Raw genomic sequence first — 7,500 nt, 5'->3', positions numbered from 1 at the left:
CACCTCTCTCACCACTCCATCAACATACAAGTTAAACAACCACGGCGACATCACACATCCCTGTCTCAGCCCCACTCTCACCGGAAACCAATCACTCACTTCATATCCTATCCTAACACATGCTTTACTACCTTTGTAGAAACTTTTCACTGCTTGCAACAACCTTATAGAAACTTTTCACTGCTTGCAACAACCTTCCACCAACTCCATATAACCTCATCACATTCCACATTGCTTCCCTATCAACTCTATCATACGCTTTCTCCAGATCCATAAACGCAACATACACCCTCCTTACCTTTTGCTAAATATTTCTCGCATATCTGCCTTACTGTAAAAATCTGATTCATACAACCCCTACCTCTTCTAAAACCACCCTGTATTTCTAAGATTACACTCTCTGTTTTATCCTTTATCCTATTAATCATTACTCTACCATACACTTTTCCAACTACGCTTAACAAACTAATACCTCTTGAATGACAACACTCATGCACATCTCCCTTACCCTTATATAGTGGTACAATACATGCACAAACCCAATCTACTGGTACCATTGACAACACAAAACACATATTAAACAATCTCACCAACCATTCAAGAACAGTCACACCACCTTCCTTCAATATATATATATATATATATATGTATGTACATATATATGTATATATATGTATGTACATATATATGTATATATATATGTATATATATGTATGTATATATATGTATATATATATATGTATGTACATATATATGTATATATATGTATGTACATATATATGTATATATATGTATGTACATATATATGTATATATATATTATGTATATATATGTATGTACATATATATGTATATATATGTATATATATGTATGTACATATATATGTATATATATGTATGTATATATATGTATATGTATATATATGTATACATATATATATATATATATATATATATGTATGTATATATATATGTATATATATGTATATATATATATATATATGTATATATGAGGTAGTAGGTTGGCCAAGGCACCAGCCGCCCGTTGAAATACTACCCGCCAGAGAGTTATGGGGTCCTTTGACTGGCCAGAACAGTACTACGTTGGATCCTTCTCTTTGGTTACGGTTCTTTCTCTTTGCCTACACATACGCCGAATAGTCTGGCCTATTCTTAACAGATTCTCCTCTGTCCTCACACACCTGACAACACTGAGGTTACTAAACAATTCTTCTTCGCTCAAGGGGTTAACTACTGCACTGTATTTGTTCTGTGGCTACTTTCCTCTTAGTAAGGGTAGAAGAGACTCTTTAGCTATGGTAAGCAGCTCTTCTAGGAGAAGGACACTCCAAAATCAAACCATTGTTCTCTAGTCTTGGGTAGTGCCATAGCCTCTGTACCATGGTCTTCCACTGTCTTGGGTTTAGAGTTCTCTTGCTTGAGGGTACAATCAGGCACACTATTCTATTTAATTTCTCTTCCTCTTGTTTTGTCAAAGTTTTCATAGTTTATATAGGAAATATTTATTTTAATGTTACTCTTCTTAAAATATTTTATTTTTCCTTCTTTCCTTTCCTTACTGGGCTATTTTCCCTGTTGGGGCCCCTGGGCTTATAGCATTTTGCTTTTCCAGCTAGGGTTGTAGCTTAGCAAATAATAATAATAATAATAATAATATACGTATGTATATGTATATATATATATGTATATATATGTATATATATATATATATATATATGTATATAATGTATATATGTATGTATATATATGTATATATATGTATATATGTATGTATATATGTATATATGTTTATGTATATATATGTATATATATATATATATGTATATGTATATATGTATATATGTGTATGTTTATATATATGTATATATGCAGGTATATATATATATATATATATATATGTGTGTGTGTGTGTGTGTGTGGTAGCCTGACTACTGGGTGAAAGACAATTGGTAGAATGACAATTTGCCGAAATGACAATTGGTCGAATTGTCCATAGTATATCATAATGGATGAAACATTCAAGCTTCGACTTTGATTCATATATGTGAAAATAATGTCATAAGTCTCTTCGTCTTTTGAGCCCGACTAAAAGTATAGTAATGGTAAGCCTTTATTTTTAGCAATTAGTGCATGGATAGTGTACAACTGTGAATTAACTGGAGCGCAGTTCAATGTGCCATCACAAAACCAAATACAGTTTTGGGATAAAAGGTCCAAATTTCTAGCAGTTCTGTAAATAGTCACTTTTTCGTCTTCCTAAAACTTAAAATTCTAACCTCTTGTCGTAATGTTTAAGTCTTCTTCTTCTTGTACGGACGTTTTCCAATTCACTGTTCTCAAAAGAGAAGATTTTTTGGGTGGTGCTCTTGCAACACTCAAAGGCATATTACATTTTGCATTATATACTATGCAGCCTGTCACTTCTTCGGTTTCACAAGCCCTTTGCTTAATTTCATTTACAACTAACAAGGCAGCATTTCGAGTATCATTTGGCGGATGGTAATCCCGTGAAGGATTTCCTTGAATCATATCATAAACCCTTTTGGAAATTTCCAACCCTTAACCCCCAGGGGGTTATTTTTTTCCCAGCACATTTTGCAGTATATTTTTTCTAAATTGCTCTAACAGCCTTAATTTTTGTCATAGAGAGGTCAGGTTGGTCTCATTCTCTTGGAAAATGCCGGAATTTTCTCAAAAAATTATCAAAAATATGAAAAAAAAAATGTATAAAATTTTTTGCAAGGACGTACCGGTACGTCCATGGGGGTAAAGGGATGGCTTTTGTGAAACGTACCAGTACGTCCTTTGGGGGTAAAAGGGTTAATAGTTTGTAATCTTGCTCCACACTCACTCCGTTTTTTTCAGATCTCCAGTATGTTTTATCGCAATGGTCTTTATCAGTTGTGTAAGAAACCTGCATGCAAAAGTTTTCTAGCACCTTGCTCGGTCTTGAATTCCATTTAGCTCATGGACTATAGTGAAATGTTTGATATTAGAGACTTTAGAACGTAAATTGTTTCGAACTACCATATTATTCTGCTAACTATTCTTGAACAACCATACTATCAAGGACTAGATACTTAAAAACAGATATTATTTCAAACTGCCATTCATTTCGACAAATTGTCATTTCGACGAACTGTTATTCGACGAGTTATCATTCTACCAATTGTCTTTCGACGAATTGTCTACACACACACACACACACACACACACACATATATATATATATATATATATTTAGTTGTGAATAGGTATTATCATCATCATCATCATCCACTGTATATTGAAAGATTCAGATATGTCCCTTCACTCGCATCTGTTTTTGGTATTCCTATGTCAGTTTCTACCTCGAAATTTCCCTAGTTCGTCAATCTATCGTATTCTCTTCCTTTTCCTTTCCCCCCCCACACATATTTATATATATATATATATATATATATGTACATATATATGTACATGTATATATATATATATATATGTACATATATATGTACATGTATATATATATATATATATATATACATGTATATATATATATATATATAGTGTCCCAAAATATTGTATACACTCTGGTTTGTTACATCTTGTCCAATATATTGGTATTAACGTGAATAACAGATTCACAGGTGAGAAACAGAGCACATTTAAAGATTCTGAGAGTTCACAGTGAAAAAGTAAGGATACATGGGGCAATTTGAGAAGGTTCGAAAAAAAAAGATCAGCTCACATAAAGTGTTGAAACTGATTGCCTTTCTGCTCAATACACTTTTTGCATCGTGGAAATATGGAACTACAAACTGTTGGTAGCATTTCTTTCGGTATCTGAGTACATTCTTCTTTGATTGCCTATCTAATTTCGTCAATTGTTTTAGGTTTTCTGCTGCGCACGCTTCAAAATGCGATGGACGCTCGATTTTGGGATACCTGTTACACGTGACAGTTGACGAACAGATTTTTGTGGTTAATTCTAAACATTAGCAATAACATTTTGCTTTTTAGTTAGGCTTGTCGATGTTCTTTTTTCGTCCTGAATGTCCTTTTCTCATCCACTGGATGGTCCCATGATTCTCAAAGTTCTACGATTCGTGAAATGGTGACGCGTGTTGGGGCATCCTTGTGGAACTCACTCCTAAATCATTTTTGCACTTCAGCTTTATTTTCTCATTTCAAGAATGTTTCCAGAACAATTTTTTTTTTTTTGCTCAAACTTAAGCCCAGTATCCGCCATTCTTACTCCAAAATCAAATCTGAAATAAGAAAAAAAGTTTGTCAGCTATTCCAAGTCAAAGAGTGTATACATGATTTTTGGACACCACACATATATACCTATGATAAATTTTTGCACATTTAAACGTGTTTCTTTCATATTTCAAATAAGCCATATATATTAATACATTAAAATCTGGATTCTCTTAACGACCTCGGGATCAGAGCCTCAGGCTGAATATAGATACAGATATCCTGGGACGAGGGTTCAAATCCCCGCCGGTCTGATATTATAGTCTTTGGGCGATTCCGTCTGGGGCTCTGATCCCGAGGTCGTTAAGAGAACCCAGACTTTAATGTATTGATAAATATGGCTTATTTGAAATATGTACTTATATATAAACACAACAACAAATGTAGCCCGCTTCTAGTCCACTGCTTGAAGTCCTTAAACATGTGTTATTTACATTACCATGTTGGCCACAGTGGTTTGATGGTAGGGGATTTATTTTTCTAATCGTTGTCAGCAAACCAACCTATTATGGGTGTCCCAGACTAGTACAGCTATGTTGATCATGGCAACACACAAACCCTTTCACTACGTTAAAGTAGCCCTATTTAGAAATGGATTTATACATACATATATATATATATATATATATATATATACATATATATATATATGAACATATATCACAAGCACACGTGATTTTAATTAATGTAAATATCACCCACGAATGGCATTTAATACCGAATTCTATCTCGGCCAGAAGCTGTTACCATAAAATGAATTCCAAGTGGATATATATTCCCGAGATAGAATTCGGTATTAAATGCCATTCGTGGGTGATATTTACACACACACACACACACACACCACACATATATATATATATTATATATAATAATGTATATATACATATACACACACGCACATATATATATATATATATATATTGCATAGATATATAAATATATATATATATGTATATAAATATATATATATATATATATATATATGTAAAAATATCATCATCATCATCTACGCCTGTTGACGTAAAGGGCCTTGGTTAGATTTTGCTGGTCGTTTCTATTTTGAGCTTTTAAATCAATACTTCTCCATTTATCATCTCCTTCTTCACGCTTCATAGTCATCAGACATGTAGGCCTGGGTCTTCCAACTCTTCTAGTGCCTTGTGGAGCCCAGTTAAGTTTCTTGAACTCTTCTTTCTTGGAGAGTGTGAAGAGCATGCTCGAACCATCTCACTTCCCATCTACTGTATATATATATATATATATATATTACAATGTATATAGGTATATATATATATATATATATATTACAATGTATATAGGTATATATATATATATATATATATTCAATGTATATATATGTATATATATTCAATGTATATATATAGCACACGGGGAGAGAGAGAGAGAGAGAGAGAGAGAGAGAGAGAGAGAACTAACATACGGATAAATAACAAAACACGTACTGTATATGATATGGCCGTAAATCCTGCAAAGTGGCCACAAAATTCCTATTTACAAGCAGTTTGATTTTCCTTTGTGATGTTCAAAGCATCGTCCAACTGCCAGTTACAAGAGCATAAACACACACAAGAGTTATTGCGTCTTATGAGTACAGAGGATGAATTTAGTCTTGACAATGACAATACTCACAATTTATGGGTCCCTGGAGTTTGGGATACGCATTCATACATTTCTGGTTTGTGTATACGGGAAATTTCCATTTCAAAAACATTTCTCTAACTATAAAGATCATAATTTGCCCTATAATTGATGTAACAAAGCCTTTCTGTATAATAGTTTTCTGTGGTGTTCAGTGTTGTATTACACTAGGTGGGTCATATACCTTCTATAATAGAGCAAGTCAGGCTATCTCTCTCTCTCTCTCTCTCTCTCTCCTCTCTCTCTCTCTATATATATATATATATATATGTATATATATGTATATATATATATATATGCATATATATACAGTATATATATATATATATATATATCTATATCTATATCTATATATATATATATTACCGGTCATGCCCAGCTCTCCCCAACCCTGGGTAGGGTAAGAGGGAATAGCTATACCCTGATGATAGATAGGGTGTTTAGTATATATGCCCATTATCCATCAGTTTTGATATTTGAATTTTGCCTTCAGTTGTTTAATCTGAATTTACTTCCATGTTTAATATTGAAGTTTCTTTATGTTTTCGTTATTATCTGTTTCCGTAGTGGGAAGAGACATCAGTGCACATCACGCAGTGCATTGTAGGCATTACTTAAAGGTTATAAGTTAAAGATGTCTGGTTTCAGTTTGTTTCATCGGAATAGATGCTCACCAGAACGTCAGCCGGACAAGCCCAACCCCTCACTGTGGTGCCCAGCCTTCCTTAGGCCCGTATTTTCACTTGCATTATTTTTTTTTTTTTTTTTATCCCAATTTCATTTCTTATATTTCTCTGTCCAACTTCTCAATTATCACATCGTAGTTTGAAGGCCACTCATGAATGGCAGATGCAAGGGACAGTGACAGTGAAAATGTCCTTGATCTACGATGCTCTAGAGACTGGCCATATATTCATTTGATCAGCGCACAAGCCCCCCTCCACCCAAGCTAGGACCAGGGAGGATCAGGCAATTGTCGCTGACGAGTCGTAGGTAGACCGAGAAGTTCCCCCAAACATATATCCCTTACTCACAAGGACGACGAGGTTGCAAACACAACAAACTACCGAGCTTAGGAGTCTCGAATCCCTGTCCAATAGATTGCCAGCCAGGAACGTTTCTAATAGGCCACCAGGCCTTAGCTTTTTCTAGCAGCTCCAGTTGGATGCTGAATGGCCTCGCAGGCCCCAGCGGTAAGATGAAAATATTGAATTAAATCATTAATACGTGGAATTTAAATCCTTTTTCAAGTGGCTGATGTCTCCATCCTTTTTCATTGTCTTTTGATCCAGTTTTCTTTAGGAAATGTCTCCAGGTCTGTGCCGAGACCTGGAACAAGGGTATTTCAATTGTCTGCGTGTCTGGAAAAATAAAGTTGATGATGTGATTCGAATTGTTTACGCTAAACTTTCCTTTTAGATCTTTTTTCATATAAAAAGAAAAAAAAGGGCAGCAGGACATTTTTACACCAACAGAACAATATTCTTTTCTTCACTCAAGGTTTACTGAAAATAATGGCATGACTTCTAAAAGAAGGAGGTTCGTGTGATGAATAATTAAAATAATAATTCATAAG

Source organism: Palaemon carinicauda, chromosome 33 (assembly GCF_036898095.1).
Source record: "Palaemon carinicauda isolate YSFRI2023 chromosome 33, ASM3689809v2, whole genome shotgun sequence".
Classification (NCBI taxonomy): domain Eukaryota; kingdom Metazoa; phylum Arthropoda; class Malacostraca; order Decapoda; family Palaemonidae; genus Palaemon; species Palaemon carinicauda.
This window is presented reverse-complemented; position numbering follows the sequence as displayed.